Raw genomic sequence first — 11000 nt, 5'->3', positions numbered from 1 at the left:
TGCTCTTCTCTACTGACCTGTGCTGACCACTTGGCTTGGCGTTTGTGTCTTTGGACAGCGCCCTTTCCAACAGCTGACCACTGGCCTGAGTTGCCTTCGGGCTGAGAAAGGAGGCATATAAATGTGGCAAATAAATAAACATGATGGCAGTGGCTCTTTTTGCTGCTCTCCTCTGCTGACCTGCGCTGACCACTTGGCTTAGTGGTTGTGTCTTTGGACAGCGCCCCTTTCCAACAGCTGACCACTGGCCTGAGTCGCCTTCGGGCTGAGAAAGGTGGTATATAAATGTGGCAAATAAATAAACATGATGGCAGTGGCTCTTTTTGCTGCTCTCCTCTGCTGTCCTGCGCTGACCACTTGGCTTGGTGGTTGTGTCTTTGGACAGCGCCCCTTTCCAACAGTTGACCACCGTCCTGAGTCGCCTTTGGGCTGAGAAAGGTGGATAAATATGATGGCAGTGGCTCTTTTTGCTCCTCTCCTCTGCTGACCTGCGCTGACCACTTGGCTTGGTGGTTGTGTCTTTGGACAGCGCCCCTTTCCAACAGTTGACCACCGTCCTGAGTCGCCTTTGGGCTGAGAAAGGTGGATAAATATGATGGCAGTGGCTCTTTTTGCTGCTCTCCTCTACTGACCTGCGCTGACCACTTGGCTTGGTGGTTGTGTCTTTGGACAGCGCCCCTTTCCAATAGCTGACCACCGTCCTGAGTCACCTTTGGGCTGAGAAAGGTGATGGCAGTGGCTCTTTTTGCTGCTCTACTCTGCTGACCTGCGCTGACCACTTGGCTCGGTGGTTGTGTCTTTGGACAGCGCCCCTTTCCAACAGCTGACCACTGGCCTGAGTCTCCTTTGGGCTGAGAAAGGTGGTATATAAATGTGGCAAATAAATAAACATGATGGCAGTGGCTCTTTTTGCTGCTCTCCTCTGCTGACCTGCGCTAACCACTTGTCTTGGTGGTTGTGTCTTTGGACAGCGCCCCTTTCCAACAGCTGACCACCGTCCTGAGTCGCCTTTGGGCTGAGAAAGGTGGATAAATATGATGGCAGTGGCTCTTTTTGCTCCTCTCCTCTGCTGACCTGCACTGACCACTTGGCTTGACAGTTGTGTCTTTGGACCGTGCCCCTTTCCAGCAGCTGACCACTGTCCTGAGCCTCCCTCTGGGTCCCTCTTTGCTCGCTTTCCCTTCCCCAGCCACCGAGTTGCTTTTTAACAAGCTGTTTTGCTCCTGACATTATTTTTAGGAATTCCTCCGGCGGTGGAGTGTGGTTGGGACTTGCCAGAGCTGGGGAAGGGGGAGAGGGGAGGAGAGGGGAGGGGGCAACCCGAGAAGGCTTCTCCCTCCCTCCTTCCTTCCCCATCACTGGGAAGGCTGGCAGGAGGAAGAAGGGGGTGGTGGTGTTGGCTGGCTGTGGTCGCCCCCATTAACAGAGCCTTGCTGTTTGGCCAGCCTGCCAAGGAGCCTCCTCGGGTTACGGCAAGAGAGAGAGAGAGAGAAGGGGGCCCACAGAAGGAGGGGAGGGGGAAGGGGGGCACGCGGTGGGAGTGTTCTCCAGATGCAGCCAGCCTCAAGCCTAACCCCCCTCTCCCCTCTCTTTCTCTTTTTTTTCTGCAGAGTTTTTGGGATCTGGTAGCTGGAAGGCCATGGGGAACTGCAGAGCCAGCCGCCCAGGCAGAAGGAGCAGGACTTGAAGGTACGTGGCAGAACCAGAGGGGACGGTGGGCTGCCATTCAAAGGCAGGAAGGGTCATCGTTTAGATGTGTTGTCCTGCATGCTTGCTGGAGGAAAGGTCCTTTTGGGTCTGAGTTGAGGTGTCAGTTCCTACGTTCCCACATGCCGTGGATGGAAGGCGCTTCTTGTGTCCTGCATGCTTGCTGGAGGAAAGGTCCTTTTGGTCTGAGTTGAGGTGTCAGTTCCTACGTTCCCACATGCCGTGGATGGAAGGCGCTTCTTGTGTCCTGCATGCTTGCTGGAGGAAAGGTCCTTTTGGGTCTGAGTTGAGGTGTCCGTTCCTACGTTCCCACATGCCGTGGATGGAAGGCGCTTCTTGTGTCCTGCACGCGTTGCTGGAGGAAAGGTCCTTTTGGGTCTGAGTTGAGGTGTCCGTTCCTACGTTCCCACACGCCATGGATGGAAGGCGCTTCTTGTGTCCTGCATGCTTGCTGGAGGAAAGGTCCTTTTGGGTCTGAGTTGAGGTGTCAGTTCCTACGTTCCCACATGCCGTGGATGGAAGGCGCTTCTTGTGTCCTGCATGCTTGCTGGAGGAAAGGTCCTTTTGGGTCTGAGTTGAGGTGTCAGTTCCTACGTTCCCACATGCCATGGATGGAAGGCGCTTCTTGTGTCCTGCATGCTTGCTGGAGGAAAGGTCCTTTTGGGTCTGAGTTGAGGTGTCCGTTCCTACGTTCCCACATACCGTGGATGGAAGACGCTTCTTGGGAAAGCCAACCTCATTGGAAGGACTTGGGAGATTCCAGAGGCAACCCAAAGGCATCTCTGAGTCACGCTTCCCTCGGCCAGGAGCCGGGACCCCTGAGTCAATGGGGTCACTCCCAAGAAAGAGGGGGCTGAGTCAGAGTGTTGCTAAACATGTGCTCACATTGGAGAGGAATCCACGCATTTCTTTCTCTTTCTATGCATTTGGGAAGGAAGCAGAAGCAGAGTGGGACTGCAACTTCTCTTGATCCCGCACTCTTGATGCAGCCTAGAATTGCATTGGCCTTTTGAGCTGCTGCATCACACTGTTGACTCCTGCCTTGACTTCCTTCCTTCCTTCCTTCCTTCCTTCCTTCCTTCCTTCCTTCCTTCCTTCCTTCCTTCCTTCCTTCCTTCCCTCCCTCCCTCCCTCCCTCCCTCCCTCCCTCCCTCCCTCCTTCCTTCTTCTTTCCTTCTTCCTTCCTTCCTTCTGTCCTTCCTTCTCCTTCCTTCCTTCCTTCCTTCCTTCTGTCCTTCCTTCTGTCCTTCCTTCCTTCCTTCCTTCCTTCCTTCCTTCTGTCCTTCCTTCCTTCCTTCCTTCCTTCCTTCCTTCTGTCCTTCCTTCTGTCCTTCCTTCCTTCCTTCCTTCCTTCTGTCCTTCCTTCCTTCCTTCCTTCCTTCCTTCTGTCCTTCCTTCCTTCCTTCCTTCCTTCCTTCCTTCCTTCCTTCCTTCTTTTTGTCCTTCCTTCCTTCTTTTTGTCTTTCCTTCCTTCCCTTTTTTCTTTCATTCTCTCCTTTCTTTCTTCTCTTCCTCTTCCCTTCCTCCTCTCCTTTCCTTTCCTTTCTCTTTCTTCCTTCTCCCTTCTCTACCTATTCTTGGACTGGAATTCCCAACAGTCTTCCTGATCAATCTATCTACCTATCGATCTCTATATAATCTATCTATCAATCTTATCTATCTGGAGGATTGCTGGGAGTTGCAGTTCAGGAATAGGAGATTGGAAATATGCAGGGATTGGGATGCTCTCAAAGAAATCCAAGTGGAAGAAAGCTTGCGACTTGGAAGCAGGGCATTTGGATCATCCTCCTCCCCTAAAGGGCCTGTTCTAGGGGATGCTGGGAGCTGTAGTCCGGAAGAGAGTGTGGATATGCTATTGTGTGTTTTGTTTGCCGAGGGAGTTATTTCTGCACATGCGCTGTAGCATCTTTTTGCTTTTTTGGCCTTTTAAATCCCTTCTGCTGTGTTTTTCAGTGTTTTTATGAGTGATGGTCACTTGTTGGCCTGAGAGGTGTCTTGTGTCCAAATTTGGAGTCCATTTGCCCAGTGGTTTTTTAGTTGTGTTTATCCCACAAACTAATATTACATTTTTATTTATATAGATTTATTTATACCCCACTTTATCTGGAACTCAAAGCGGTTCTACTAAAATTCCAAAGTCACACGGATTGTTTTCAAGCCAGGTGTCATCAATCGTAGATCTGTACATTTCATGATTATTGCAAAATGTACTACCATACATTTCTTTTTAGCAGACCAATTCATTGTTGTCTTGGCGTCTCCTGCTTGATCTCCTCCTCATTAATTTAAAAATATGGTTTTGGAGAGGGATTCCAACATATAATAGAACAAATATATTCAGAAAACAGGGCTAAAGTTATAATTAATGATTCAAGTACTGAACCCTTTAGTATCATGCAAGGAGAAAAGCGGGGCTGCCCTCTTTCTCCGGTACTATTTATATTAGTTATGGAATTATTGGCCTCTGCAATTAGGAAGGATAAAGAAATACAGGGAATGGGAGTGGACAACAAAATCAAAATTAGCTTATTTGCGGATGACATGCTTTTGACAGTCACCTAGAATCATAGAATCAAAGAGTTGGAAGAGACCTCATGGGCCATCCAGTCCAACCCCATTCTGTCAAGAAGCAGGAATATTGCATTCAAATCACCCCTGACAGATGGCCATCCAGCCTCTGTTTAAAGCCTCCAAAGAAGGAGCCTCCACCACACTCCCTCCGGGGCAGAGAGTTCCACTGCTGAACGGCTATCACAGTCAGGAAGTTCTTCCTCATGTTCAGATGGAATCTCCTCTCTTGTAGTTTGAAGCCATTGTTCTGCGTCCTAGTCTCCAAGGAAGCAGAAAACAAGCTTGCTCCCTCCTCCTCCCTGTGGCTTCCTCTCACATATTGATACATGGCTATCACATCTCATCTCAGCCTTCTCTTCTTCAGGCTAAACATGCCCAGCTCTTTAAGCTGCTCCTCATAGGGCTTGTTCTCCAGACCCTTGATCATTTAGTCGCCCTCCTCTGGACACATTCCAGCTTGTCAATACAACCTACAATCAAAGAGCCCCTGGAAGCCCACTGTTCTGTTGTGTGCTGGGCCTGTAAATAATTATCTTTTGCCCAGCGGGAAGCCAGGGGGCCCAAGGAGAAGTTCTCAGAGGTTTTCCACCACAAATGATCTTTAGATGGCTTGTGAAGTATAACAAAGTCTTTTATTAATGAACAATCAAAGACTTCTCTTGTCTTCAATAAAGCTAAACAATTGTTTCCAAGCTTTATTGCAACTGGTGACTTCCTAATCTTGCCCACGAAGGACAGGCAACTGTCTTCAATAACTTCTTCTTTACTTTAAAGGAAAATCACCTTTTTAACTTCTCCCAGGCTGACTGTAATCTAACCCTTACTGATGTGGGCTCCGCTACCGGGTCGAACTGCGTCCCAAAGCACCGAGTGGAACTACCAGTAAAGGCTTAGATGTTCTCCAGCTGGAGTTCTTTGGTCTTTAGGGCTGTTTCCCTGGAAATCTTTGGAGACTCTTAAGACTGTTTTCCCCCGGAAAGTCTTAAGGGTTGAAGCTTTTGTAGAGGGGAAGCTTGCACACGCCCTGTACATTAGCTTTCCTTGCTGAGACTGACTAAAAAATGGCTCCCTTCCCTTCCCAATTGCCCTGAGCGAGGAACGGAACCAAAACTTAACGATGATGGATAGGTGACTTGCCCTATGACTGCAACCAAAGAAGCCACCTATCTGCAGAGTCCCTGAAACCCAGGACTGCAACCAAATATTTAATACAAAGCAAATAAAGTTGGAGCTCCTGGTACGGCCGTACCAGCACACCCACCAACGATAGAATTGGGCCAAACTTCCCACACAGAACCCCCATGAGCAACAGAAAATACTGTGTTTTCTGATGGTCTTTGGTGACCCCTCTGAAACCCCCTCTTGACCCCCCTAGGTTGAGAACTGCTGACTTGCACTATGCAACAAAATTTGAACATAAATCTCTTCCTGGTTGGAAAGTGTTATTTCCTGTTTAATTGTGTTGTGCTTACTCTGAAAGTAGTTGTTCTGCTTCGGAAACTTCGTTTTTGTGGCACAAACTATGTTGAATTGGCTGAGACTCAATGACAAGATCTTCCTTGCAAAACGATTGCAAAATGTGCTGCTGCGGGATGATGTCCTTCCTGCAAAGACAAAAGTTTTTGCAGTTTAGTAAACTTTCCCCGTGTTTTTATGATGGAACCAATTAGGAAATGACATTTACAACTCAGGAACGGAGATCGTATTTCAGAGTGTTATTAACGTCACATGGATAGAAGGTGAAGCAGTTCCAGCCTGGTTGACAGCAGTGTATTTGCAGCCATCCCGAAATGCTAAACACGTGAATAATGCTTGTCCGGGGCTCCTGGGAAGGATGCCTCTCCAGCGCATGGACTGGCCCTTCAGTCCCAATGCGCTTCTGCAGAGGCGTGCTGATTCACGGCTTTACCACCAAGTCACACCAGACTTGGATGCTGGCAGCCTCATTCCAGACATTCCTCCAGAGCTCGTTTCTAGTAAAAGCCGCGGTTGGAAAAAGTTGTAATTTGGAGACCAAGCTTCCAAGGAGACCTGCGGGCCAAGAGGTTTCGGGGTTTGAGTCCCCCCCCCCCCCAAAGTAACTTTCCCAAGCTCTGAGTAAGAAGAAGCTAAGTTCGTGATCAGTGGCGTTCTTATTAGCTGACGTTCTCTTTCAGCCAGATCTCTACACCAAGCATGGGCCAACTCCAGGTGTTTTGGACATTGCTACATTGCTATGATGGGACTTGAAGTCCAAACACCTGGAGGGCCATAGTTTGCCCGTGCCTGGTTTACACTGTGGAATGAATGCAGGTTTATATTTTGCTCAAAAACCTTCTCATCGAGACATCAAGGGCTCTTTTTGCCATTTTTTTGTCATGTCAGGAGCGACCTAAGAAACTGCAAGTCGCTTCTGGTGTGAGAGAATTGGCCGTCTGCAAGGACGTTGCCCAGGGGATGCCTAGATGTTTTCATGTTTTATCATCCTTGTGGGAGGCTGCTCTCATGTCATAGAATCATAGAATCAAAGAGTTGGAAGAGACCTCCTGGGCCATCCTGTCCAACCCCATTCTGCCAAGAAGCAGGAATATTGCATTCAGATCACCCCTGACAGATGGCCATCCAGCCTCTGTTTAAAAGCTTCCAAAGAAGGAGACTCCACCACATTCCGGGGCAGAGAGTTCCACTGCTGAACGGCTCTCACAGTCAGGAAGTTCTTCCTCATGTTCAGATGGAATCTCCTTTCTTGTAGTTTCAAGCCATTCCTCCATTGTGTCCTAGTCTCCAAGGAAGCAGAAAACAAGCTTGCTTCCTCCTCTTCCCTGTGGCTTCCTCTCACATATTTATACATTATTCCTAACAGCCTCAGGCCCCTTCCTTTTCCCCCTCAGCCACTTAAGCTGAGTGCTGGGCCCATAACCAACACTTAAGTGACTGAGGGGTTAAAGTAAGAGGCGTGAGGCTGTTAGGAATGGTGGGAGTTGAAGTCCAAAATACCCAGAGGGCTGAAGTTTGCCCATTCCTGGTCTATTACTATGGAACGAAGGCAGTTTGACACCACTTTCATTGGCATGTCTCAGCTATCATTGAAGTTTTACAAGAGACCGTTCAGTTTCTGTGTGTTTAAGTGGATTTTAAATGACTGTTTTCACTGCAGTCTTCTCACTGCAATGATTCTGCAGCATGGAGACGGTGTTGAAATTAGCAAATCCTTTACTTCCAGCTTATTTCTGATTCTCCGTTTATGTGCAAAGTACAAAATAGGTTTATGTTTTCCTCGAATTACTTCTCATTGATAGTTCAGGGCTCTTTTTGCCATGATGCTGCTGCTGCTGATTATTATTGATATTTTAAAATATGGTATAAATGCATTAATTTAGCTCAGGCATGTGCTAACTTTGGCCCCACGTGGAGGGCATGAAACTGAAGAGGATGATGACGTGGGTATGCAGATGACCCCTTGATTGACTTAAGGAGGCATGGGCAAATTTCAGCCTTCCAGGTGTTTTGGACTTCAACTCCCATAATTCCAACTTATTTCTGATTGTCCAGTTATGTGCAAAGTACAAATTAGGTTTATGTTTTGCTCGAATTACTTCTCATTGAGAGATGGAAGGCTCTTTTTGCTATTTATTATTATTATTATTATTATTATTATTATTATTATTATTGATATGCATATTTTTATAGTTTATAAGGCTGTTGTTGTTGTGAGCTTTTAAGCCAACTGCGCCCGTACCTTGGGAAGTCTGACTTGGCCACGGTAGTCCACGCTCTGGTTACATCCCGTTTAGACTACTGCAACGCTCTCTACGTGGGGTTGCCTTTGAAGACGGCTCGGAAGCTCCAATTAGTCCAACGGTCGGCAGCCATGATACTAACAGGAGCGAAGCGCAGGGAGCACACAACTCCTCTGCTGCACCAGCTCCACTGGCTGCCGATTTGCTACCGGGCTCAATTCAAAGTGCTGGCGTTGGCCTTTAAAGCCCTAAACGGTTCTGGCCCAACTTACCTATCCGAACGTATCTCGGCCTATCAGCCCACCAGGACCCTAAGATCTTCTGGGGAGGCCTTGCTCTCTATCCCGCCTGCTTCACAGGTGCGGCTGGCGGGGACGAGAGACAGGGCCTTTTCTGTGGTGGCCCCTCGGCTCTGGAACGCCCTTCCCATGGAGGTAAGATCAGCCTCCTCGCTGATGGTATTCCGAAGAAGACTAAAAACTTGGATGTTCAAGCAGGCATTTGGCTAATTCGGTGCAATGAATGTGTTGATTACGGATTGGTAATATGGATGATGCAATTGGACCACGATTTTAGTTAGGAGATGTATTGGATTGTGATTTCGTGTAATATTGTGTATTATGTTTTTTATGGTTTTAATTGTATACTGTGCACTGTATATTTTGTTGTAAACCGCGTTGAGTCGCCAATTAGGCTGAGAAACGGCGGTATACAAGGACAGTAAATAAATAAATAAATAAAATTTATGATTGTGAACCTATCACAAGGTTTTCTTGGCAAGATTCTTTCAAAAGATTTCAGTTAGGACCGCAGTTAGAGAGGTCCATGCCTGGTGAGCATCTGCGAAACCAGATCAGCCAGGACAGAGAAACACGTTCTCCAGGTTGAAGGCAAAACTTCAGAGCTTTATTACAATTTGGCCAAAAAAGAGCCAAGTACAAGCAATAGGCTCCAGAAGGTACAAGCACAAACTCACAGAGAAACACACGACATCTTATACAGATCTGATAGCTGTTCGGACTTTCTGCTGCTTTGCGGTTGTCCTCTTGTGAGGCTGAGAGAGTGACTCTTCCAAGCATTCCAATAGGTCTCTATGGCTAAGCAGGAACTCTTATCTCAGGATCATAGTGGGTTGTTGGTTTTTGTTGAAATTGTCTGAATGTTTATGCCATTTTGCCTCCTGTTTTATCTTGGCTCTGATTTATTGTCTTTCAGCTGTAAACAATAATAACAATTGCATTTGACCTTTGTTCTATTTTGCGTGTCTTGCACATGTGCTATTAATAGATCCGTGACTCCTATATGTTTGCCTCAATCGTTTTTGCTCCTTGGACTTGAATTGCCCTGTATTTATCATGGATATCTGCACTGCACAATTAACCTAGTTTCATACCACTTTAGCTGCCATGGCACCGTACTACAGGTGGGATTTGTAGTTTGGCGAGAGACTAAGAATTCTCAAGTCCCCTGAACTAAGTAGAGATTTCTTTAGCAAAGAATTCTGTGAACTTTGTCAAACTACACATCCCAGAACTGCCTTGAATGCAGCTATGAAGTGGGACCAAATTGCTGTCTTTGAATAATGTCAACGCATCCCTGACATTGACCGGAGCAGAGGACAGATTCTGTGAACTTTGTCAAACTACAAATCCCAGGACTGCCTTGAATGTATCTATGAAGTGGGACCAAATTGCCGTCATCGGATAATGTAGAGACACATCCCAGACATTGACCGGAGCAGATTCCAAAGGGCTTGCTTTAGTTCTTAAAACATTAAGAGAACTATAGGAAAAGCCTGGTTATTGGAGTATGGAATTTTTCTTTATCCAAAGTGAGCAAGTGAAAGATAACGTGGATATTTCCATTAGGAAAGGGGTTGGGCTAGATGACCTCTAGGGTCCCACCCAACCCTAAACTTCATAACAGTTATTTTGCTGCAGTTATTAATAGTAATGTAAACACCTGATATGCAGGATGTATTGTCATTCATTGAACCAAATTGGGCACAAATACCCAATACGTCCAAATTTGAATACTGAATATTGAATATTGATTTTGTCCCGTGGGAGTTGTAGTTGTTGGGATTTATAGTTCACCTACAATCAAAGAGCATTCTCAACCTCACCAACGATGGAATTGAGCCAAACTTGGCACACAGAACTCCCACGACTGACAGAAAATACTGGAAGGGTGTGGTGGGCATTGACCTTGAGTTTTGGAGTTGTAGTTCACCTACATCCAGAGAGCACTGTGGACTCAAACAATGATGGAGCTGGACCAAACTTGGCACACATTCTCAATATGCCCAAATGTGAACACTGGTGGAGTTTGGAGAAAATAGACTTTGACATTTGGGAGTTGTAGTTGCTGGGATTTTTAGTTCACCTAAATTCCGAACCCTACCAATGATTGAATTGGGGCAAACTTCCCACACAGAACCTCCATGACTAACAGAAAACCTAACAACCCAATGTATGTCCTTCACTCAAAAAATGCTTTTGTCATTTGGGAGTTATAATTGCTGGGATTTATAGTTCATCTACAATCAAAGAGCATTCTCAACCTCACCAACGATAGAATTGAGCCAAACTTGGCACACAGTTCTCCCATGGCCAACAGAAAATACTGGAAGGGTTTGGTGGGCATTGACCTTGAGTTTTGGAGTTGTAGTTCACCTACATCTAGAGAGCGCTGTGGACTCAAACAATGATGGGTCTGGACCAAACTTGGCACACATTCTCAGTATGCCCAAATGTGAACACTGGTGGAATTTGGAGAAAATTGTCCTTGACATTTGGGAGTTGTAGTTGCTGGGATTTATAGTTCACCTACAATCAAAGAGCATTCTGAACCCACCAACAATAGAATTGGGCCAAACTTCCCACACAGAAACCCCATGACTGAAAGGCTGAGAAAGGCGGTATACAAATACAGTAAATAAAATAAATAAAATAGTGCATTTTCTGATGTTCTTTGGTGACCCCTCTGACACCCCCTCGCGAC

At 46.6% G+C, this 11000-nt stretch overlaps 1 protein-coding gene across 5 annotated transcripts in view; it reads left to right on the top strand.

The window, feature by feature from the left end:
- IL11RA (interleukin 11 receptor subunit alpha) overlaps window positions 1-11000 on the top strand; it is a 209516-nt gene that overhangs the window by 91238 nt on the left and 107278 nt on the right. For 4 of the 5 annotated variants that reach the window (XR_010909354.1, XM_067464704.1, XM_067464702.1 and 1 more), the window contains exon 2: window positions 1611-1689. The gene's annotated coding sequence lies outside the window, so the exon portion shown is untranslated. Of the gene's footprint in view, window positions 1-1372; window positions 1473-1610; window positions 1690-11000 lie in introns of those variants that run through there. The other variant, XM_067464703.1, reaches the window with a different exon arrangement.

This window comes from Anolis sagrei, chromosome 2 (assembly GCF_037176765.1).
Source record: "Anolis sagrei isolate rAnoSag1 chromosome 2, rAnoSag1.mat, whole genome shotgun sequence".
NCBI lineage: Eukaryota > Metazoa > Chordata > Lepidosauria > Squamata > Dactyloidae > Anolis > Anolis sagrei.
This window is presented reverse-complemented; position numbering and strand designations above follow the sequence as displayed.